Consider the following 25,220-nt stretch of genomic DNA (forward strand, 5'->3'; position numbering starts at 1 on the left):
AGCATTCTTTTTAAAAAGCATTTATGATGATGGTGGTGGTGGTGATGGTGGTGGTGGTGATGATGGTGATGGTGGTGGTGGTGGTGGTGGTGGTGATGATGATGTGTGTTTTGTAGACATGTGTGTAACTCTTCTGCATTCATGACTTGGTCCTTTGAAGCCAGAAGAGGGCACTAGAAACTCGGAGCTCTGGGTATGAATGATTGTAAAGCCAAGCGTGTGCATGCTGGAAATAGAACTCTGGTCTTCTGTAAGAGTAACAAGTGCTCTTGACTACACGGCCATCTCTTTGGCCTTTTGTTTTCTTACATTTATTTTTATTTGTGTGTGTGTGTGTGTGTGTGTGTGTGTGTGTGTGCGTGCGCGCGCGCGCGCGCGCGCATATCACAAGTGCTCAGGTGTCTGAGGGACGTTGAATCCTTGGAGCTGGAGTTACACAGGCACTTGTGAGTGCTTAGGTGGGTGCTGGGAACTGTACTTGGGTCCTCTTAAACACTCAAGCACTTAAACAAGTGCTCTTTAACACTGAGCCAGCTATGACGTCCCTTCTGAATCTTAAAGTCTGCTGTATTACTGAGTCAGCAGGGATGGTAAGCCAAGTCTGTCTCTGAGGAATGAGGAACTACAGTGGTGGGCAGAGTTACCTCTAAGATGTTGCATTAGTCTTTAAGAGCTCCCTTCCTGCAGCAGAGTGATCTAAGGCTCTTCTTTATCATCAGCCTTTCTCCCTCCCTCCCACTCTCCTTTCCTCCTGTCCCTCATTCCACGATTCATAAGGATCAGACCTACAGTGGCTCTCCTCGGGGACCTGGACTGATACATAATAGTGGGGGAGCTTTTGACCTCTAGGGTCACAATAATTTGGTGGGAATTAAGCTCTATGCACCTTTGGTATGTGAGTTAAATCAAGCAAGAAATCTGACCTGTTAAATATAGTGCTCAGGCGGGTTGGGGATTTAGCTCAGTGGTAGAGCGCTTGCCCAGCAAGCACAAGGCCCTGGGTTTGGTCCCCAGCTCCGAAAAAAAAAAAAGAAAAGAAAAAAAAATATAGTGCTCAGGCTGGTGATGTGTGGTTCGTAGAGTTTATTCAACATGCATGAAGCCTTGGCTTTGAACCCCAGCACTACAGAAACTAGGTACAGTAGTGCATGGCTGTAATTTCAATACTTGGGAAGTAGAAGCGGCAGGATCAGAAGAAGTTCAAGGCTATCTTTGGCTACTGTTGTAGTTTGTATATGCTCAGCCCAGGGAATGGTACTATTAGAAGATGTGGTCCAGTTGGAATAGGTGTGGCCCTGTTGGAGTAGGTGTGTCCTTGTGGGTGTGGGCTTTAAGACCCTCATCCTAGCTGCCTGGAAGTCAGTATTCTGCTAGCGGCCTTCAGATGAAGATGTGGCTCCTCTCAGCTCCTCCTACACCATGCCTGGATGCTGCCGTGCTCCTGCCATGGTGATAATGGACTGAATCTCTGAACCTGTAAGCCAGCCTCAATTAAATGTCCGTATAAGACTGGCCTTGGTCATGGGGTGTCTGTTCATAGTAGTAGACCCTAACTAAGTCAGCTACATAGGCTAGCCTGGGAATACATGAGACCTTGTTTCAAAAGAAAAAGAAGTCACTCAGGCTGGGGGAATAGTTGAGAGTAGAATATTTGCCTACTACAAATGGGACCCTACGTTTAACTCTTTTCAAATCATGACAGTTTCTAGTCTTGTTAGTAAGTTCATAAAGTGCTCTTCAGAGTATCTAGAACATCATGTGTATTTGGTAAATATTAGCCAGTTTTACTAGATATGAAGAATGGAGAAACAGGGGTCAGAGATTCCATGTCAGGCTGTTTGCAGTAAATAACATCAACCAAGTTTTAATTGTTCTTTGGCATGTAGCAGATATCCATGTGGTATGAAGAGATTAGGAAATCCTTTTTCTTCCTACTTCTTGATGTCTCCAGGTTTTACAACTTGTGGGAAATAAACTATTACCTTATACACCATAAAAGAAACACATACATAAATCCCCCAGAGCTGGAGAGATGCCTCAGTTGGTAAAGTGCTTGGTGTGTAAGCAAGAAGACCTGAGTTTGACCCCCAGCACCCGTGTAAAACTAGCTTGGTACGAAGCATGCACCTGCCACTCTAGTGCTTGAGAGTGCTAACAGGAGGGTCCTTGGGGCTTGCTCCATCATTAGAGACAAACTGGTGGACTCCATGTTTGGTGAGAGACAAAAAAAAAAGTGGAAAGTGATTAAGAAAGATAAGTGCTGACTTGTGACTTACAAGTGCTCACGTGAGCGTGCACATGAGCTCACCCCCCACCCCATTACAGTCTGGAGTTCGAGAAGGTATAGCTTTTTATGACATTATTTCAGTCACTCCCACTTCCTGCAGAAACACTCCTCTCTTTGTCATGAAAAAAGAAAGTCAGTCACCCTTAAAAACTTAGGTGAGTAGAATTCTAAGTTAAACCATTTTCTTTTTTTTTGCCATATTTTTCTTTTAATTAATTAATTAATTTACACACTTCAGATTTCATTCCCCTCCCAGTCAAACCCCCCTCCCCCAGTTCCACATCCCATACTGCCTCCCTACCCCGCCCCCTTCCCCACCTCTCCACAAGGATGGCCCCACCCTACCCACCCCACGGAACAGAGCCTTATTTAGAATGGGAGGAGGGAGAGGGGTTCTGGAGAAATGGCTCAGAGGATAACAACACTGGCTACTTTCCCAACGGAGCCCAGTTAAATTCCCAGCACTTGCATAGTGCCTCACCATAATCTCTAACTCCAGTTCTGGGAGATTAGACGTCTTTTTCTGGCCTCCATGGGCAATGTACGAACATGGTGTACAGATACACAGGCAGGGGAAAAAAGATACACATAAATTAAAAATAAAACCTTGTTTGGAGAGAATGCTTTAGCTATTAACATGAGATCGCAGGCATTCTGTAAAGTGTACACTACGGATGGTTTTCTCTTTTCTCAAAAAAAAAAAAAAAAAAAGTTAGTGAAATTAACAAGTTGCAAATTCAAACTCCAGACAGAAATATGGGGTTAAAACAGAATTGAAAAGCAAATTTTAAGCTGAACAAAAATTTAAGAAATTTATTGGGATGGAAAAAAAATTTGATCCGAGCTGTGGTTTATATGAAAAATATTATGGGTTTTAGATTAGCCACCGGTCCCACCAGAGCCAAGGGTGCAATTTTAGCTCATAGAAAAACGAGTGCACTCTCATCTAATGAGAAACTTATTTCCCTCTCCTGCTAAGATAGGGCTCTGATAGGTGACTTGCAAACTCTTTTTAGAAGTATTATTCTATATCTAAACTTGCAGGAGGCAGGAGAATTGCTTGAAGTTTAGCTTAGTCTACATAACCTGGGCTGCACGAGTGCCTGCCTATGGAAAAGAAAAAGACCCACAGGAAAAATATGTCGATTTCATGAAAGCAGGTTTGTCTGCTCAACTTTATACTATCGGGGACAGGGAGGGTCTGTTTGCGATGCCCTGACCTTAGATGCCTATCCAAATGAACGTGGTGATGGAACAGCCTTTCTCACATCTAGTTAATACCATGGGAAGTCTCACACAAAACTGCTTTTCCAGTGATGAGCTGGAAAGACCAGTTTTTCCTGACGTTTGCCCGATGTGTACCTTGTTGATGAGCTGGCCTGTCATTCAGCTGTCTTGCAGTAGCCTTGCAGGACCCATCCCAAGCCGACCAGCTGCCTGTGGACATTTGGTAATCAAGGATTCAGAGGAAGGCATCAAGGTCGATGTGGGGCAATACTGGAAAGGCCTAGAAAGGCCTGGTATACAGGCTCTCAATTATGCCTCCCCATAAGAAGGCTGAGGGCGGGCATAGATCCGAGCTTTGGCCACAATGTAATAGGTTGGCTGACATGGTTTGTGGGTAACCAATGAGTCTCCTCACTTCACCAAGGCTGTTCCCAGTCCCTTCTAAACTATAAACTGGCATTTTCAGACATTATAAACATCTTTTAAGAAAAAGACTGTAAAAGAGACCAAATCTTTGGGGAAAGCTTCAATAAAAATAGAATTCCAAACTGTTCACCCAGAGTCTTTATCTAGCTGACAAAAATTTGTAGGTTGGGTCAGAGAATCTGTCTCTCGTTCTTGTTCTCCAGTGAACTAAGTGTATACTCTTGGGCAAGCCAGTTAACAGCCCCGGGCCCCACTTCCTTACTTCAGGATAAGGAGGAACCCATCATGCTACTAAAGGACAGGAGGAGCATCCTTAGGCTGTCACGGTTTGTGGAGGACCCCAACTTAGAGGTTACACGGAGTTACGTGGACTGTGGGGGAGAAGTCTTGATATGGACTTGGAGATGACCTCTGTGATGTCAGTCAGAGGGTGGGGCTTCAAACCTTAAAGAACACGTCAAAAAAGCAACAAGCAGGAGCTGCGATCACAGGACTCCCACTTCATGTCTCAGGCAGGTCCCTTCTAGGTGTTGGCTGAAGTGCTTAGTCACTTTCTTAACTCCGTCAGGCGTAAGAGGTCACAGAGGGTGGGGTACTGGCCAATGTGTCCATGTTCCTAATGCTCTGAGAAGAAATGCACAGGGAGGAGAAAAGCCAGAAGAGGAGCTTAGTTTTTTTTTTTTTTAATTTTTTAAAACTTTATTTTATTTATGTATTTTTGAGACAGGGTGTCACCTTTTTGAGACAGTGATCCCCCTGCCTCAGTCTCATGTTCTAGGATTACAGGTCAGTACCACCACATCCAGCTTCACAAGAAGAGTCTTTGTAGCAAGTTATTCCCATCCGATGGCCCTGTTTTCTTTCCAGATTAAAACCCCACAGGAGCCCAGGACATCTGAACCACAGCCTCATAGGTCCTTCAGCACCATGGCTGCCAACTGTAAGGAAAGAAAAAATGTTTTAAAGTTTTTCTCGTGTAGCATAGGGTGGCCCCAAACTTGACATATAGCAAAGACTGGCCTGGAACTCCTGCGCCTCCTCTAAGGCTGCCTCTACTTCCCAAAGGCTGGGAGTATAAATATGAAAACCCACGCCTGGTGGCCGGGAAGGCCTTCAATGAAGAGGACAAGCGGACGAGATGAAGTTTCCATAGAAATTTTCGGGGGACATACAGTACTCGTATTGGGGGAGAGATTTGCTATTAGGGCACAACATGGTCATTTGTTACTTTAGGCCTTTGTAATTAAGTGTACAGGTTCAGTGGTAAGGCCTTTCTGTCCTTGTGCTGATGCCCACCACCCGTTCTCTTGTGGGAGTAAGCTCCAGATTATCCTGTAGGGCCCCTCCGAGAAGCTGGGTTTGGCTCCTCTAGGAAATACCCTAGATTACCAGAGACACAGGAAGTCGTCTGTGGTCACGGCTCTCCCTGCTGTCGTTTGTGCGTCTTCCGTTTTCATCGGCTCTGACCACTCGGCTTGAGTTTTGTGTGACTTTTGGCTCACTCCAACCTTTTTCTTTTTTTTAAATTACCTTTTAGAAGGGTGTCCTGTCACTCAGGTTGGCCTCAGACTTGCTGTGTAGAAAGTACTGACCTTGAGGGTTTTTTGTAAAGGTTTAAAAAACCTTTTAATTTTCTGTGCGTGGATGTTTTGCGCCATGTGTGCGCAGTGCCCTCGGACGGAGGGAAAGGACATTAGGTTCTCTAGAGCTGGAGTTACAGACGACTGTCAGCAGCCATGGGGTGCTGGTGGGAACCAAACCCAGGTCCTCTGGAAGAACAGCTAAGCCATCTCTCCAGCCCTGACACTGAGTTCTTGATTATTCAACTTGCACCTCCCCAGCTCCTTGGTTACAAGCATTGGCCAACACGGCCAGTTTATGGCAGGGACTGAACCCTGGGCTTGGTGTATGCTAAGCAAACACTGTAGGAAATGAGCTGCAGCCCTGGGCTGTCACTGTAACCTTTACTCCTTCCCTGCTCCTTCACTGGCTGCTGTCTAACCTTTTCTGGTCAACTGTGATCAACAACTTCTGCTGTCTAGCGTGTGCTCTTTACCTGAGCTCCAAACCCCAAGCCTATATTCCTGGACTGCCTACTGATCAGTCCTTTAGGTCATTGTTTTATAAAGTGAATAATATGTTCAAAATCATTTTTTTTTGTCACAAACCAGGTCCTTGTATATCTCTGTCCCTGTCAGTAACCCACTGTGTCACTTGGACTCGAAGTCCTCTTTGATCTCTCTGGTTACTCTCAGCCAATCGGCCCAAAGACATTCAGATTTCCCTTCTCATTTTTATCTTGTTTGCCTTTCCCTCTCCCCTGCCCATTTCTATGTACTTACCATCTATGATGTGATTTAATGTTTTGTCTACCCTTTCCCTGAGTCAATTTCCTGTAACCAGCTGAAGCTGGGCCTAGACTTGTCCTCCTTAATGTCATTATGCCTGTTCAAAATCCTGAAGTTCTTCCCTGTCCCTTTCAAGGCTTTTTGCTCTTCTTGGGCTGCCAACGTTCTCCACAATTTGATCCTATCTGGACAGTACCTCTTCCAGGTGGCTATATTGTAATGGAAAGTTTAATAGGTTTGGAATTGTAGCCTTGTATTCAATGGAATGGCCTTGCGCAATTGGTGGACTCCTGGTGTCTTGGATCCTCATTTGCAAAATGAGGATAACAATACCTATGTCATAGAGAACTTAATGAGGATTTAATTAGATAATATGTGTGGAGGCAATCTAGCATTGTACTCAGAACCCACGTTTGAAATGACTCACTTGGCTCACATCTAGACTTTTCCACTCACTAATTATGTGACCTAAAGCAAATTCCTTGACCCCTCTGGACTCTGTCTTTTTCCTTTGTAAAGTGGGGATCCTAACAGTACTGATGTGCAAGGTCTGAAGTAAGGATAAGGTGATTTAATATATGTGAGTGCTTAACACAGTACCTGGCATGCTGTAAATTTTTTAAAAAAATTTTTTTTAAGATTTATTTATTATATATAAGTACACTGTAGCTGTCTTCAGACACACCAGAAGAGGGCATCAGATCTCATTACAGATGGCTGTGAGCCACCATGTGGTTGCTGGGATTTGAACTCAGGACCTCTGGAAGAGCAAACAGTGCTCTTAACCACTGAGCCATCTCTCCAGCACCCCATGCTGTAAATTGTAACAGGTCAAGCTATTGTTATTTTGTGGTAAGTCACCCAGTCTAATGTTTGGCATATAATCAGCACTTATACATTTACTGAGTTTTGTTAATAAATCATTGTTTTTGATACAAGGTCTCATGTAGCCCATTCTGTTCTCAAACTCCCTGTGTAACTGACTGAAGCTGAACTTCCGACCCTCCTTCCTTCACCTCCCAGTTGCTAGGATTACAGACATGAGCACACCATGCTTGGTGCATGTGGATGAACACACCATGCCTGGTGCATGTGGATGAACACACCATTCCTGGTGCATGTGGAACTTTGGGAGGGAATCTAAGGCCTCAATGCTAAGCAAATACTATCTCCTGAGCCCCTGAACTAATCTCATCGATATGGTCTTCTTTCCTGTGGATTCTTAATAAGGGCAGTCTCACACCAAAGTTTCACTTTCCTCAACCATTTACCAGCCTCCTCTCCTCTCCTCTCCTCTCCTTTCCTTTCCTTTCCTTTCCTTTCCTTTCCTTTCCTTTCCTTTCCTTTCCTTTCCTTTCCTTTCCTTTTCTCTTCTCTTCTTTTCTTTCCTTTCCTCCTCCTCCTTTTTGACAGGATTTTGCCATCTAGCTCAGGCCTGCCTCAAACTTTCCATCCTCTGCCTCAGGGTGCTAGGAATGCAACATTAGCCACCATATTGGGCTCCAGTTACACTTGCTTTAGTACTTGATGGTAATATTTTGATGGAAACACTTAGCTACTGTTTCCCGCGTGTTTAGGCAATATCCTCCAATCTAGTATTATTTCAGAACACATACTAAACATATGGTAACTATTAACTTATGTCATATCATCTTTTGGGATAAGATTCCCATATTATATTTAGGTATGTATTAATCAGGGTTCCCTAGAGTCACAGAATTTATGGAATATCGCTCTATATTAAGGGATTAGAAGGATTTACAGTCTGCAGTCCAGCTACCCCAACAGCAGGCAGCTGTGAATGCTAAGTCCAAGAATCTAGTAGTTGCTCAGTTCCACGAGGGTAGATGTCTCGGCTGCTCTTCTGTAGAAGCTGGAATCCTGAAGAAGTGGGTTCCAACAGACGTGCTGGCAGTCAAGCACAAGCAGGCAAAGAACAAACCCTTCCTTTTCCATTGTCTTATGTGGGCCTTCAGCAGAGGGTATGGTCCAGATTGAAGGTGTGTACCACCATGTCTGGACCTAAGCTTCTTTTTACTTGGAATTTGCTATGTCCCAGGCTGGCCTCTGTCTCCTGAGATTAAAGGTCTGTACCACCTTGCCTGGGCCTAATATTTTCATGGCCACTATGCCTCAAGATCAGTCAGAGGTGTGCCCTCCATTTCTGGATTGTAGTTCATTCCAAATGTAGTCAACCTGACAACCAGGAAAAGCCATCACAGGGTAGGATTTGATACTTAGGTATTTTTTTCAGGGATGGGTTCAGAGTTCTGGGATAATTTTTCAGATGTAGTGTCTTATCAATGGATTAGTGTGCGAGAGATGCAGAATGGATTGGCTAAGCAGTTCCTTCTGTATAAGACAAGGGTAGGGGCCTCTGGGTCAAAGCGTTGGAGAAGTGCTTAAGCCTAGGTGTCCTGCAGGTGGAGGGCCAGAGGCTGGCCCTTGCTGATGCAGGCAGGGAAGTGTCCCCGTTTAGGTCTGGTTCCTGCCACAACAGGCTTTGCCTCTCATACTTTCTCAGGCTCCTTACACCTTTACACAACATTTACCCTATTGAGAAACTGGTTCTGCACGAAACTTCCCATGGCTTGAAGCAAGTAACCATGACGGTGTTTGCATACCAGTGGGGTTTTACCCTCCCATAAGTGCCAATAAGGATGAAGTGGCATTTAGATGACGTGATATGAAGGACAGCACTGCGGCTTGCACAGCCCAGAGTGTTTGAACTGTGTGAAGGGTTCATACCAGGGTTTCACAACACACAGAAGGCCGAGAGAGCCCAGCCCACAGCACAAGGTGAACAGCTCTCTGTCCCTGTTCCCATGGGGTTCTCAGTGTCCCCTCATCTCCCCTTTCTCTGCACCCATGCAGTACCTGCGGTCTGGACCAATCAGTTCAGTTTTGCACTATACCCCCCCCTCCCGCCCCAAGGTAGCTGTGTTTCTCAACTAGCTATAATTTCCCTAAGAACACAGACTATATCCTATACCTTTACTGCCTGGCAGAGCCTTAAGTGTAATTTAACTAGAGAACACAGTAAAATACCATCAATAAACACTGCCTGACTTGAGCATTCATTTAAAAAGGGTCCACAAAAAAGGAGGGAGGGGGGAATTAGAAGATTTAAAAAAGATTTTGTGTGTATGTTTGCATATGTGTGTTAGAGACAGGATCTCACTCTATAGCCCAGGCTGACCTGAAACTCGCTATGTAGCCGAGGCTGGCCTTGATTGAAGAGTGATGCTCTTACTTTATTCAGTCTCAGGAGTGCTGGATTACAGGCTTGAAGGACTCATTGTTATTTGTAGTGGTAGGATAGCGTCCTTAGAGGCTGTACTGGTTCTTTCCTAGATAAGAGAAAAAGAGGTTCCACCCCATGCCCGAGGCCCCTTCCTTGTCTTCTGTTCCCTTTCCAACCACAAAGGCCATACAGTCAGAACTTGAGGAGCTTCAGAGACTATTTAACTCAAGTCATTTCGTAGCTGGAAGCAAGTAAGAGTGGCTCATTGGGGTGGAGAAGGTGTGTATGGGTTTCACTCTGATTGTGAGATATCTCTCATCTTCAGAGCCTCAACCCCTCAAGTTTAAAGCGAGGATGAAAAATCTTACACACGTGATTGCTGTGGGAATTACGTGACAGGTGCATAACTGTGCCGGGCCACAGTCGATGCTCAATACCTGTTGGCCAGCTGTTCTTCTTTTTCTTGAGTGTCCTTCCCAAAGGCAGAAAACAATGCAGCATTGTTCTGCCCTGTTTTTCAAGTCAGTTCCCCTTTTGATCTCATGCTAAGCCAGCCTCCCAGCCACTAGAAAACTGGGTCAAGCATTAACACATCATTTTCACTGGGTATTTGTCTAAAGTTATCTTGAGTGCATCTGTATAACTTGAAACAAGGCATTCAGAAGACAGGAGTACCGGATTCTAGAGAGAATCAGAGGCCTCAAAGCTTGCCCTTTGCTAACTACAGGGTTTGTTCCTAATGCTGGGTTCACGGCCTTTTACCCCCCTTTTTTATTTTGGGGAAAAAACCCCACCTCTGATATATTTATGGGATCGGCCTTGCAACCTGATATTTTTCACCTTTCTGAGGACAGATCTGCTGTTCATTCATCCATCAACGGAAGCTGACGGGAAACATTGCTGTGCAGGTTCTGTGAAAAGCACGGCAATGGAGTGGTGACAACCACTAAGCATTTACAGTGTTGTTTAGTGTCAGAAGCAACATCATCGTTGATAAAAATGAGTGGCAAATGGTAAATCTTTCTTTCCCTCAATGGACGAGTTTTAATGGGATAACTGTTTTTTTAGAGATTGTGTTTGGTCACAGATATTTTAGTATGAAGCAGAATCAGATTATATCAGAAAAAAATCGGATGACAGAGTATAATAATTTTCAGATCAAAATTGACCCGCTTATCATTTAGTGAATGCAAGGCAGAGAGACAAATCAGGGGCCAATTTTCCAGGTAATTTCTTTGTGGAGGATATAGGAAGCAGAACACTGGCCTTCCAAAATATTTATGTTCTAATCCTCAGGTGCTGGACTATGTTAGGTCACAACAAAAGGAGATTTAAAGTCACAAAGAGAATTACAATTTTAATTACTGGGACGATTGGTAAAATGCTTAGCTTTGCAAACACAAAGACCTGAGTTTGGATTCCTAGCAGTGGTCCAAGCCAATGAGATGACTCAATGAAAAAAGCTGTTGAAACACAAGCTGGACAACCTGAATTTAATGTCCAGAACCTACAGAAATAAGAGAGAACCCACTTCTGGAAGTTAACTTTTGACCTCACCTCAGTAATCATGTCATTCATTGGTGCATGAGCACCCACTTGCACATATGTGCACACAAACACAGCACCCAAACTAAACCAAAAATGCTGGTTATATGCACTGTAATTACAGTGCTGGGAGGTGCTGACAGAGAGATCCTCGGAGCCTCTTGGGCAGTTAGCTTAATTGAAGGGGTAAAGTTCAGGTACAGTGACAGCTGAGGATACAAGCATATGAACACACATGCACAGTAACAGGAATAAGTACATACACACAGAGTGGGAGAGGGACACACACAAATACACACAGACACACACAGACACACACAGACACACACACACACACACAAAGAGAGAGAGAGAGAGAGAGAGAGAGAGAGAGAGAGAGAGAGAGAGAGAGCGCTAATTAGCAGAATAATTTGGATTTTCCAGGTAGAACAAAATAAGAGCCCTTAACACAGTGGTTCTCAGTCTTCCCAACACTACAACCATTTAATACAACCAGTTCCTCTTGTTGTGGTGACCCCCCCCACAATAAAATTATTTTTGTTGCTACTTCATAACTGTAACTTTGCTACTGGTATGAATCAAAGTAAACTGTCTGATATGCAGGCTATCTGACGTGTGACTGAAGTGAAAGGATTGTTCAGCCCTGCCTCGCAATGGGTTTGATCCACAGTTGAGAACCGCTGCCTCCACAGGAGAAAGGCAAACAAAAGAGACCCTGGGACTAGAGTTATAGACAGCAGAGCTGCCATGTGACGCTGTGCGCTGGAAAGCCGTAAGTCCTCTTAACCACCGAGCCATACGTGACTCCTGCTCCTAAATTCTATTCTTCATTTGTCATCTAGTTTCAACATCTAAAAAAAGTATCAGCTAATACTTAATTTGAATGAAGTGTTTGCATTTCTGCTCTTTTGCTCAGTGTTCTCCATGTCATCCGTTTGATCTTCCCACATTGCTGTCGCCATTTATCAATGAGGAATCAGGGGCCTGTGGAAAGTGTTAACTTTTCACTACTCTTCCTCACTGCCCTCCTCATTGTCCTCTTGGTTCTCCCTCTGCAGTGTGTCTTGGGTTTGTCCCATGCTCACTGCCACTGTGTCAGTCTTATTTCTTCTTGATTTATGCCTGAGTTGTCGCCATGGCCCAACATGGTGTCCCTTGCTTCATAATTCCCTTCCTTAGTTTCTCTAATATGCTCTGGTCAGACAGAGGCAGCCCAAATTCTACTTTTATCCCAGGTATTTCGACTGTTACACTTTTAAGACGGAGAAAAGATACTCAAATGTCCCCAAAATCATCTTTGGCGAGTGTGGCAATGGCACTGCTTTCTATAGAAATTAAATAACTTGTGTAGTTATAATTGTTCAGATGAACAATTCCGTTTCCAGAGACAAAGTTTTGTTTGAAGATAAGTTACTTGGGGTTGAAGGGCTGGCTCAGCCGTTGAGAGTGCAGCTGCTCTTGCAGAGGACGCTCACAAACATCTGTAGCTCCAGTTCCAGAGGAGCCGATGCCCTCTGCTGACCTCTGGTAGCACCAGTCTTGCATGTGGTGCACACACGTACATGGGCCAAACACTCATCAAAGACAGATTACATAGTACTTTCCAGATAATTGTAAACATCATTGTGACTATGATAATAAGTGACTATATTAAAATCATTTAAAAAAGAAAAGCAAAATACCATGAAAGGAAATGATACCAATGTGCGATGTCAGATGGCTACCGCAGTCATTTCCAGTGCCTACCCTCATCAAGTCCTGACACTGGAACCCTTGACTGTTGATCATCTGTATTTGTCAATTATGCTTTGGTAAAGTTGAAGATGGGGGAGACAACACTCCACTAAAAGATGTGACAAGAAAAAAGTGTTCTCCTTTTTCCTCAGTAACCACTGGATGAGGTGGGCCTTTCCACGTCTTCGAGACAGAGTCCTTGATATGTAGCTCTGGCTGGTCTCCGCCCACTGAGGGCTTATGGGTAAAGTCCGTCAGAGCAGGTAAAAAGATGTCCACTTTCTTCTTTTCAATGTGTATGACTTAACTTTCTATACTACATATGCATAGTTTTATAATAATAATAAATATATATTATTATATATAATATATACGACATATGTATGTATGTATGTGTGTATGTATGTATGTATGAATGTATAGTTTGATAATTCCTATTGTTTCCCGTTACTTACCACATGTAAATTCTTTGGCTGGGTCCTGACGTAATGTAGCTCCAAACTGTTTCCCAGACTTTATACCATTGCAGTCAAATGCTGTTTCGACACACTTTCCTTCTGTTTCTCCAGCTGTACTTGGTTTTTCTTCCTGGAACGAGCTTCCTCATTCTCTGAACCCTGGTTCAGTCTGTGGGTCATCATCTAGGTTGGTTCCATATTGATGGTTTCCTAAGGCAGAAGGAATGAGATATGGTAGTCACTATGTTGCTGTAGAGGTACTTGGTGCTTTCCTTGGTACAGGATTTAAACCTCACAGTGACTCAGAGAGCTTGGTGTTAACTACCTTCTACATGGTCCCCATGACCTCCTGGATTTGGTAGTTGGCTGGCTCCAGCTTACTTTTGCGTCACAAGCCCCACAGAAGTGTACTCTAAGAGCAGCATACTGCTTCAGTGTTGTTTGGAACTCATATTCTGTATTTTATCTGCTAAACAAATTGGTCTCATGGAAAAGCTTGAGTCTAGTTTCAACTTCTTGTTACCACTTACGTGTCCTTACAAAGCTCCTTGATTTTTCCCAGTCTCTGTTGTTTTCAATATAAAATTATTAAAAAAAAAAACCAAACAAACTGTGTATATCTGTAATCCCAGCATTTGGGGAAGCTGAAGTAGTAACTTCAGGTTTGAGACAAGCCTAGGTTACATGAGTCTGAGAATAACCTGGGCTACAATGCCAGGATGCCTTTTACAAAGACTGTTATGAGGGTTAAAAATCCAGTATAAGCCAGATGTGGTGTTACACACATTCCAGTAAGTGAGAGCTTAAGTGAGAAGTGAGATCATAAAAACAAGGAGAAAAGTATTTTCAGCACTTACTTGGCATATATATACATGCCAGAACCCCAAATTTGGATTTTATGTAATCCTGAAAATAATGCTTTGGAGGTCAGTCATGGTAGCCCTGCTTATAATTCCAGCAATCTGGAGACTGAGATAGCAGGATATTGAAATTCCAGGCCAGCCTGGGCTACAGAGTAAGATTCTGTCTCAAAACATGAAACAAACAAACACTGATCATGGCTGTTAGATGTGAAGTAGGTAAATGTGTGTACTGCTAAGTCTGATGACCTGAGGTAGACCGGTAGGCCCCACATTGTGGACGGCAAGTCATCTGGCACATTGTTCTCTGACCTTCACAAGTGTACCCAGGCTCACCGCTATTATGTAAACAAAGAAATGTAAAAACAAACAAACACACGTACAAAGCACCCACAGAACACTAACAGGAAGGAGCAAGATGACCGTGAGACAGGCTGTCAGACCATTATGACCCCGTAGGGTTTGATCTATACTCATGCTTTCCTAGATACTATCCTGTTTTCCTCAGGCTTTTTGAAAAAACAAAAACAAAAAAAGTGTCTCATCCTTTCCATTCTTTCCGTTTCTATCTCATTGAAATCTTGACACCGTAAGACTGCTTTCCGTGCAACACCCTCTGCCAGCTCCTTGCTGAACCACAGACATACCTGACAGTCCTTACAGAGGCCATCTTCATGAAGGGACAGTTGCACTTGGCTTTGTTGCATGGGAAAGTCTCTAAGTTGGATCCTAGCTTTCAATCCTCTTGCCACAGTCTCTTTAAAGTGTCATGTGTGTGTGTGTGTGTGTGTGTGTGTGTGTGTGTGTGTGTGTGTGTGTGATGTGTATACACAGACATGCCTCCTGTCGGCTGTGGAGACCAGGAGTCCATTCTTTCCTTGTGGGTCCCAGGATCCTCAGGCTTTTTACCTGCCGAGCCACCATGCTGGTCCAGCCACAGTGTTCCCAGTGCCAGAATTGTCTGTGTACCTGTGTGCCATCACACCCGGCTAGACCAGAACATTGGAGAAAAAAGTAAAAGATGGGAGACTCCTTAGGAAGCTCTCACTGGCCTAATACTCTCAAATCCTGTCTTGACTTTTTTTTTTTTTTTTTTTTTTTTTTTTCCGGAGCTGGGGACCAACCCAGGGCCTTGTGCTTGCTAAAGTGCTCTACCACTGAGCTAAATCCCCAACCCCTGTCTTGACTTTTTAAAAACAGCTTTCCTTATTTAATTCCAACTAAATATTTTGGTGCTCCTATTTTATGCTAAGAACAACAGTAAACTGACACTACTGGAATGAAAATGGTTTCTTTTATGTTATCTGGTTTTGGGGCTCTTGTTTTTCTGGTACAGTAGGAGTAAGAGTTCTTTGTTGGACTTCAGGGAACCCACCACTAGCTTAACCCTGTATGTGTGGGTATTGTTTTCATTTAAGATTTTGTTGTTAATTCTTTCTGGGATCTTGCCTGGGATTGTTTTAATTTTGTAGGCTGATTTGGAGAAGAACTGGAGTGCAGAATATTTGGAGAAGCACTATACTTCTTAAATATTACTATCTTGGTTTTCCCAGACCTTGAATATGATCTGTAACTCTAATCAGGTCTTCATTAAATATTTCTCATGAGGATCTTATAATTCTGAGCTTACATCTTGTGTATATATATATATAATATATATATTATATATATATATATATATATATTTTTTTTCTTTTCTCTTTTTCGGAGCTGGGACCGAACCCAGGGCCTTGCGCTTGCTAGGCGAGTGCTCTACCACTGAGCTAAATCCCCAACCCCAAGGTAGTTGAGACTCTTACTTCAACACAACAACCAAGAGGTTAATATCTTTGATATGAGTCAGTGTGTGTGTGTGTGTGTGTGTGTGTGTGTGTGTGTGTGTGTGTGTGTGTATGCACCTGTGAGGCAGGAGAAATGGAGAAACATACCCTTTGGTAAAGTAAATTTGCTCAATGATCTTTCTTTACCCCACTGGTTTAGTGTTCATCCTACCAATGAAGTGCCTCTATTATGCGCCTCTGAATATCTTTAATTTGACTTCATATCTAACTGCTAAAAACCAAGTCTCTTACAGTGGGGGAGGGTCTACTCCTTTGTCACCTGAACACACCCTGTTCATTCAATTTCCACGTCTCTGCCATCTTCCCTGTAAAACAGTCCTTTCATACCTATAACCCAGTGCTCAGAAAGCTGAGGCAGGAGGTCTGCTATGAGTCTGAGACCATAGCAGATACTGGGCTATACAGTGAGTTCCAGGTTAGCCTGGGCTACAAAGGGGGAACCTGTCTTTAAAAAAAATAGTCTTTTTACTGAGTTTTTTAAAATCACAAACTAAACCTTAATTATTCTCTAAGGAGGTTAGAACTGTTCCTGAGATGCCTTCTCTTTAAAAACAAACAAGCAAACAAACAAACAAAATCACAGCTGGGCATGGTGGTGCACCCCTTTAATCCTATCACTTTGAGAGGCAGAGTCAAGTAGATGTCTGTGAGTTCAAGGCCAGCCTGGTCCAAATATTGAATTCCAGGACATCTATAACTACATAGTGAGACCTTGTCTGAACCTCCTCCGTCCCAAACTGCTCTTTTATCTCTCATCTTTTCCTCTCTAGATTCAAGATGATGATGATGGTGATGATGGTGATGATGATTAAAGACTCGGTGCCAAAATGTTGCCATGGCTGGCCTGGAACCCCATGTGTGGACTAGACTGGACTTGAACTCGCAGAGATCTGCTGGCCTTTTCTACCTGAATGCCGAGATGAAAGGCCTGCACCACCATGCCAGCTTTATTTTTATGTTTTTTACTCTCTTTCTGCGGTCTAGGCTGCCTCCACCTTCTGACCTCTAAACTCTTTTAACCCTACTGTATGCCATTCAATCACTGATGCAGTCTTTACTCAGCTTTGGTCAATGTCTTACCTCCCTAGTTAGACCATATCCAGAGAAGATGCCCCTAGAATGTCTCTCATAGACCCACACACAGGGAAGACACTACAATTTAATTGTCTAAATAAGGGAAGAGGCAATTACAGCAGAGCTGATGGAGTTGTTATCGAGAGTCACGCTCTGCACCTCTACTGCAAGGACTCTCTACTCTTTCCGTCAATAGATCCCAACACCTCTCCCTGTGAAGGCCGGTCGTTTTAGACTACTCCCCTCCCAACTTCCAAAAGCAGGCTCCTAGGTGGTTGTCAGCTCAGTGACACTGCAGTACCAAGTCCTGCCACGAGAGGACAGGGAGCCGCCGGGCACTCCCCCTCCTAATTTGCAAGAGATCAAAGGCACCCCCCACTCTAAACTGGGTCTGCATCTGCACGTGCAGTCTGATGTCTTCTGCTGTTCTCACGTCCAAAGGGGCTCCTTTTTTCACTCTGAAAGGTGATCTGAAAGTACCTGGAGGCATATTCCATAATGGTTACCTTAAATGATTAGTGATCGCCAGCCTTAACGATGCACCTTTGTGGCAGGGTTTAAGGTAGGAGAGTACTAACAGAAATATCATGTTTCTAACCCACTCCAAACGTGCTCATCAGTTCTTCTGCCACCTTTAAAAAAAGTCACCTAGGCAGTGTCCACATCTATTTACCTCAACATACTGCCTTCAAGGGCCAGAATCCTTACTTCAGTACCCTGCAAATGACAGTGTTTTGGGGGTAAATTCTTCCTACACAGGAATCTGGCTCTTGGGCCAGTCCAGTAGGAGAGTGCTTTTCTGTCATTAATCTCATCTTTCTTATGTGATATCCACGTGAAGCCTTTTTAGTAGAAGCAGCTTCACGCTCAGATGCTCAAAGGGCGCTGGGATAAAGCTTCGATTGTCCTATTCAGTGGCTGAGAATGGTTGTCGCCACCTCAGGTCTCTCGTTTTTTCCAAAGTATGTAGTGTCTCAAAACAAAGCTACTTTGAAAAGAGGAGAGAGAAAAGAAAAAGAAAACAAGTACAAAAACCCCAAATCCATGAGAGACTTGGAGTTAAATCAACTAGGTCTTGCATCTCTTGAGCGGAAGTGAACTCTGGTTTAACTTAAGATGATGCTGCACTTCTGATAAGAAAATACTTATTTTATGTGTAAGGGTGTTTTTGCCTACATGTTTGTATGTTCAACCGCAGGTGTGCTCGGTGCCCATGGAGGTCAGCAGAGGGCATCAGATCCCCTGGACCTGGAGTTACAGATGGTTGTAAGCTGCCCTGTGGATGCTGGGAATCGAGCAGTCAGTGCTCCTGACTGCCCAAAACCCCCTTAAAGTTTTATTACATTTTTATTTATTTGTGTGTATAGCGGGGTGGGGCCGGCATGTGGACTGAGGACAATTTTCAAAGACGGTTCTCTCCACCGCATGGACACTTTACATGCTGAGCCATTGCGAGGGCACGCAGAAAAGATTTTTTTTAAATAATCCTTGGCTATGTTTGCCATAAATCGAGGCATTCGGGTAGGGTGCAAGGTCGAAGACATGGGTGAACGTCTGACAACACGGGTGCAATTTTCCTTAAAGTACCTGTAACTTCCCTCTCAAGAGAAAAGCCCCGGATTTGGGATTCCGGAACCTTCTTACAGAGTGACCGCAGCAGTCTCAAGTCACCGTGTTTTTGTATAGTGCGGGCGGGCGGCAGACTCTGACTCCAGGGCCGCGAACTCGGAGCGACCAGGCGCGCGGGCGGGCGAGCGGGCGGAGCAATCAGCAGCACGGCGGTGGCCTGCGCGCGGCGCCGGGTTCTTCCTCCCCGTGGCGCCCGAGGACCCGAGCCCGCCTCCCGGAGCCTCCGGAGCCTCCGGCTCGCGAGGACGAGCACCGAGGGGCGGGCGACGCGCGGCCCCGCCCGGCGCCCCCGCCCCCCGCCCTGCCCTCGCCTGTCTCCTCCTTTCCCCCACGGGCTCCGCTGAGTTCATTCACTGGGATTGGTTTCAAGTGACGCCATCTCTTTATTTTTTTAAACCGATGACCTCATCGGCGCTTGAAGTTTCCTGACCAGCGACTCTTTCTCTCTCCCCAACCCCCACCCTACCCCCCCGGTCCCCTCCTGCGGGCATCACCGTTTGGGGGGGCTCTCATCCCACTTCCAACCATTTACCCTCCCCTCTCCACTTTTCCCGCGCGGACCCCCCAACTTTACCTCAACTTCTTCATCCCTGTCGACATTTTTTCCCCCTTTCGGGGGGCGGTGGAAGAGAAAGTGAAGAAAAGTTGCAAACGCCCGGGCTCTCGCTAAGCTCTCCGCCCACCCCTCAGAGGAGAAGCCCCGGCGGCGAGGAGGACGCGCTAGCGACGGCTGGGCGACGCGGTGACAACGCTCGCTCCCCACACAGCGAGCCTGGAGCCGGCGGCCCCTCAAGTAAGTGTTCGCGGCGGGCCGCGGGCCGGCTGGGAGGCGCGTCCGCACCTCGTGCCGGCCGCCGCGCGCTCTCCCCGGGGGCCGGCGGGCCGCGGCGGGCCGGAGCGGCGTCGGCGTCGGTGACGGGGGTGTGTGTAGGCCGCGCTGGGGGGTCGGCCCGAGTCGCGGGGGCGCCCCGGCCTCGCCACGCCGAGCGGAGCGGAGGCGAGCGGGCGAGCGAGCTCCGGGCCGCGGGTCGCGGGCACCTGGGCGGGCGAAGCTGCTCACTTCCAGACTGTTACACAACACGCCTGCCAAGTGGGGCCCCGGCCTGACTGTTTCCATTATCCCAAATTCACCTTGTGTGCTGGCAGCGAGGCCACCTGGGGAGCGACGGTGCCGCTTCCTTAAAACTCACCCCCCCACCCCGAAAAAGAAAACCCACCCCCACACTTCAACTTCCATTCCGGGGCTCCCGTCACGGTGTTGGGGGAAAGCGGTCCGTCGGTGACTTTATTTACAGTAGCCGTAAAATGTGAGACATTAAAACGGGGGAAGCAACGGACGGTCTGTGTGTATCGTGTAGTTTCACGTGAGAAAAAAAAAAAAACCAAAAACCAAACCCCTGAGGAGGACGTGTATGCAAACTCTTTGAAGAGCGGGCGACGGTTGTTTTCCTACAGAAAGCTGGTAATAAACTTGGGGGAAGTACAAGGAGATCTTAAAATGAATGGCCGCTGCAAAACTGCAAAGAACTTTCCTTAAATGTCTGTTTCCAAGATCCTCGGTGTTCGGAAGCCCCGTGGGTCTCAGACTGTTTGGAGAACGCACACCTCTAATCAGCCCATGCTTAGAGAGGAAAAACCTGTTGCATAATCTCATTTGCTGTGGGGTTGGCTGAGCCGTCCCCTGGAACCAAGGGGGATGTGAGTTAAGATGAGGGTTTTAAAACCTCTGAGGTTTTTATTTACACAGTGCGCTGGGTGCCACTTTGCCTTTAAAAATTGTAAATACGGCCCCCAGCACAGAAAAAAAAAAAACCAAAAAAAAAAAAAAAAAAAAAAAAAGATTGTAAGTAGATAACCTGCTCTTACAAGTGAATCAAACCTATGGAACCTGCTGGGGAAATGACCAGGTATGTGTGTTCGTTCGTGTTCTCGTTCTCTCGTTCTCTCGTTCTCTCTCTCTCTCTCTCTCTCTCTCTCTCTCTCTCTCTCTCTCTCTCTCTCTAGTAGACTGAGGAGGGGGAGGGGGGCTCTTTAGCCACTCTGTGGAGCTGATACAGTTGACAACTACTTCCTCAAGAGTCATATGCTTTTTCATCTCCCATAAAGAAAAGACTTTTAAAGGTAGAAGGGGAACAAAGAGCTTCGCCATTGAGATAATTTCTTTTTAATTACTCCAGAATCATATATTATTGGTGAGCACACTTCGGGGGACGGCTGTGGTTCAGATTTATAAAATTCTGTATTTGGTGAAGATCAGCAGCTTGGAGAAGTATATTGAAAACTGAAGTATTTGTGGCTTTGTGTATTTTAGTCAAAATGTGACTAGGCACTGCAAAAGGGTTTTTTGGTCTTTATTTTAAGAATAAAGCTGTGGGATTTACTGGTGTTTAACGACCTTGTGGGGTGTTGATATTAATTTTTTCTTGACATTTACCATCTTATGGGACAAATTCAGGACTTCAGCTTGAATTATTAGTTTTTAGTCCAATACTTTGTGTTTGTCAGAGTTCCAAATGGAGAGAAAATTAGAAATAAGTTTATTTTGAATTTTAGTAAGTAGTGAATAAGTTGATGGTTAAAATTATAAAACGTTAATAAAGATATTTACTTTTTTTTTTCTCCCTGGTATCTCAGCATACCAGAATACTTATCCTAAAATTGTGCTGGTTTTACTTTAGTGTTTCAGATGGTAAATTTTAATGGACAGGGTTGGGAACAGAAAAGTGCACAATACCCACTCCCTCCCCAGCCCTCATTTTGTTCAGTTCCCAAGTTCTTGTCCTTTAGTTCAGCTCCGTGACTATAATTGAGTACCTACAAAATTAAAATATTAATATGAAATTGGGAGTTCCTGGTTTTTTTGATCAAAGGTTTAATTATAGTAATTGAGAAAGGGGACAAAGAGGAAGATCCTGGTACCAATTCCCCTTCCTCCTTTTTCTTAGATGTTGAAAACTTATTTGTAGAGTGGAACAGAGGGGGCAGAGGTCAGCTAGTTTAAGAGTAGGTCTGGCCTAGGGTTAGGTGAGGTCCTAGATATAAGCCCATGTCACCTCCCACATAGAGAGAGTAGGTCTGAGAAGCTTGAAGGGAAGTTTGACTGGAATTAGAGAGGAGCAGGAACAACGTTGGGGTTTTAAAATATCCCTTTTTTCCCTCTAACTGCCTGGATTAGGAAATTGAATTTCATAGAATTTTCATTATTTGGCTTTAATATATTAAACAAGCAAGTTTATATAACTGCCCATTGTTAAGCCTTTTCTATTTTCAACCAATTATAAAGTCCTGTTAAATATAACTTGATGTAATTTACCAGTGTAATTTATCCAGAGTCTCATGTGTTCCTGGTGTTTCCAACAAAGACAGTTTTCTGTTGCATCTTATCTGGACTAATAATTTCATTGGACACCAATGTTTTTTAAGAGCCTTGAGTTCTCAAACAGAAGATACCATAACTTGAAGGAGTAGATTAATATAGGGAAATCTCACTTGGCTTAAAACTCCCCCAAAAGATAACCAAGCATAACAGAAAACAAGTTTTTCAACATTTTTCAGCAGATTAAACATGTTAAAAAGACTTCATAGGAAACAATACATTTGATGCTTGATTGTCTTTAATAACTGTGTCAGATTTTAAAATTGAGACTGATACTCACATCATAAAGAAAAAAATGTTACTAATGTTGGTTTAAGCAAAATCATAAAGTAAATCTTCAAAGCCAGATGTCATTTTCCCCCTGATTTCCTTGTGTTATTTTTATACATTTCTTTCATTTAGATAGATAAAGGGTTGGCTTTATGAAGGAAGGGTGTTGAAGGCTGGCTGAAGTAAAAAAAAAAAATCAGGATTATACTTTAAGAAGAGGTCATTCTCGGGTTGGGGATTTAGCTCAGTGGTAGAGTGCTTGCCTAGCAAGCATAAGGCCCTGGGTTCAGTCCCCAGCTCCGAAAAAAAAGAAAAGGAAAAAAAAAAAGAAGAGGTCATTCTCTTACACTGACTGAGATAGGAGGTTAGAAATTTAAGCAGATACAGGACTGGGAAAAAACAAGAGTGGTTCAAAAGGAGAATCTAAGGCAGATTACTGAGGACAAGTGTGTGTGTGTGTGTGCGCGCGCACACACACACACATAGGGGTATGCATATGCTAGGGGTATGGTCAGTACAGGAGGAAATAGGATACCTCTTGGGATGAAAGGAAAGAGGTATAAGTGGAATTTATCCCTTGGTACTTCAACAAGAGGAGAATAATTCGTCATCTCCTTCCTGATCTATGTTAGTTAATTATGTAGGCCTCTTGTCACCAAAAAGTCAGGTTTCTATTTTTTGTGTTTTTTTTTTTTATATATATAAAAACACAATCTAGGGGTGAGACGATGGATATTGTGATCATATAACTATATGTAAACGTAAAACTTAATCACCGGAGTTAAGTTTAAAGTAGAAGGATCCATGTTTCATGGCCCATTTTGATTCAGGATGGATAAATCATAAGATGTTCAAGTTATTAACTAAATTTCCAAATTGACTCGCATGCAATCAAGAAAAAAACGTGTATTAAAGACATACTATTTCTCCTGTTTTATTTATTCATTTATTTTTGAAGCAGAGTCTTACTTTGTAGCTCTGGCTTAGCTGGAACTCACACTGTTTAGTTCTGGCTGGCATCAAACTCACAGAGATCTGTCTGCCTCTGCACTCCACAATGCCGGGCTTAAAGGTGTGCACCACCATGCCCCAGGATAACGCATCCTATTAACACGGATACTAAAAGTTTTGGACACAGGTCTGTACTCTCAAGGGGTGAAAGGTTGTAAGAATTTTACGGTGTGTGTGCATGCTTGCAAAGATAAAGATAAACAGTTCTTGGACAGCATCGAGGACCAGATTCACTGTGTAAGGAGAAAAGAAATTGGAAGGTTCAAAGATATAGTTGAGAGATAACAGAATTTGACTGACCTTGACCTTAAAGGACGGCTATTCGTACTGTGTATTGATGAAGGGAAACTAGGGAGGTTGAAGAGAAACTGTTTATCCTTCTGCTTTTTCAGCAAATTTATGACTGAAAGCTGTCAACCGAAAATAAAGTTTTGCTTATCAACTAAATTTATAGTCTGATAAGAAAAGACAAGAACACCACCACGATAAAGACAATAAGTGCCATAAACAAGTAAATAGTGCTTGGAAAAGTCCTGTCAGATGATTGGGAATAACCCAAAGATCAAGGAGGTTATAGAGAGTTCCAGTTACTTGTCTATTGTTATTCCAATTAATTAATTGAGGCAGGGTCACGTGTATCCCAAGCTATGATGACACTTCTGACCCCCCCACCTCCTAAGAGCTTGGATTACAAGCCTGCATCTGTACTCTGGGAGGTACTAGACAGTGAGCCCAGGGTTCAAACATGTTAGGCGAGTATTAATCAAGGTCCATGTTCATCTCCATCTCAGTTATTCTGAATAACTTATTTTGATTATGATATTCTAACGATTTTTTTTAAAAGAGACGGTCTCATACAGCTTAGGGTGGTCTAACACTCAGTATGTATCCTAGGTTGGTCTTGAACTTGTGAACCTGCTGCCTGTACCTTTAAAGTACTAGATTACAGATGTTGCCTCCATGCCTTTTTAAACATTTTTCTCTTTTCTAAAAGATAGTGTCACAATACTTTAACTTAACACTGCCACTAACCTGATTTGTGTGCTTTGGAAATAAGTGTCTAGAATTTCTGTATGATAGTGATCGTTGATAGCACAATTTATAGGAAAGGGTACACCATATATGTTGTGATATAGCAAGATGATTAATTTTAAATATGTTCCTTTCCCCTCCTTCACATTTATGGGTGATCCGTGCAGAGAGGTGGTGCTATTTGTTATCTGCATTATGTGTCAGCTTTGGTGAGTATTTTCAGTTCTGGACATCAAGCCCATAGGTCCTCTTACATACTAGCAAAGCACTCTACCAGCCGAGAAACATTCCTGGCCTTGTGTGTATTAGGATTTTTTTCTGCATAACTCACATCCTAGGATAGGACCTAGCGCTACAGTCCTTTGATAAACATTTGCTGAATCGGTTGCGTTTCACCCTGTTGTGGACCTGACCTCAAACTTTTTGAAATGGCAGGTGGCTGATTCTTGTCACCTTTCTTCTCACAGTTCACAGTGCTTTCCCTCACTGAGCAGCGAAGCTATGTCCTTTTCCAGTCACTTCTCAGAATACTCAAGAGTGTTTGTCACACGATGACCTATTTTATAGTGTATTTTGGTTTCTGTTGCTGCTTTTTGCGATTTGGTTGGTGGAGAAGCACAGTCAGCAACACAGTTGTTGACTTTGCAAGTTGTCTGTGGTATGTGAGACATAGAGATGATAATGTTTCCTTTTCCTTCTTAGCTTCAGTTAAATATGTTGATCACGTGAGAAGCAGTAAGAATGGTACATTGATAATACAGACCAACTAAAAGCAAAGACTTTTTTTTTTTTTTTTTGAGACATTCAGGAAACTTGACAATGGGATTCTATATGGTATTGTTATATTAAACTCTGGTC

General features: G+C 43.9%; 1 protein-coding gene and 1 long non-coding RNA gene across 2 annotated transcripts in view; one reads left to right on the top strand and one right to left on the bottom strand.

Annotated features, from left to right (window-relative positions):
- Positions 1-4,678: 4,678 nt before the first annotated feature.
- On the bottom strand, positions 4,679-13,475 carry LOC116903171. The gene is made up of 3 exons (XR_004388256.1): positions 13,267-13,475; positions 9,488-9,638; positions 4,679-4,878 (listed from the first exon to the last, which is right to left on the bottom strand). It is a non-coding gene; the product is annotated as an uncharacterized LOC116903171 (long non-coding RNA).
- A 7,034-nt stretch (positions 13,476-20,509) lies between these two features.
- The window catches only part of Dusp16 (dual specificity phosphatase 16), a 78,683-nt gene continuing 73,972 nt past the window's right edge, over positions 20,510-25,220 (top strand). The window contains exon 1 of the mRNA XM_032905539.1: positions 20,510-20,580. The gene's annotated coding sequence lies outside the window, so the exon portion shown is untranslated. The remainder of the gene's footprint in view (positions 20,581-25,220) is intronic.

Source organism: Rattus rattus, chromosome 6, assembly GCF_011064425.1.
Source record: "Rattus rattus isolate New Zealand chromosome 6, Rrattus_CSIRO_v1, whole genome shotgun sequence".
Lineage (NCBI taxonomy): Eukaryota > Metazoa > Chordata > Mammalia > Rodentia > Muridae > Rattus > Rattus rattus.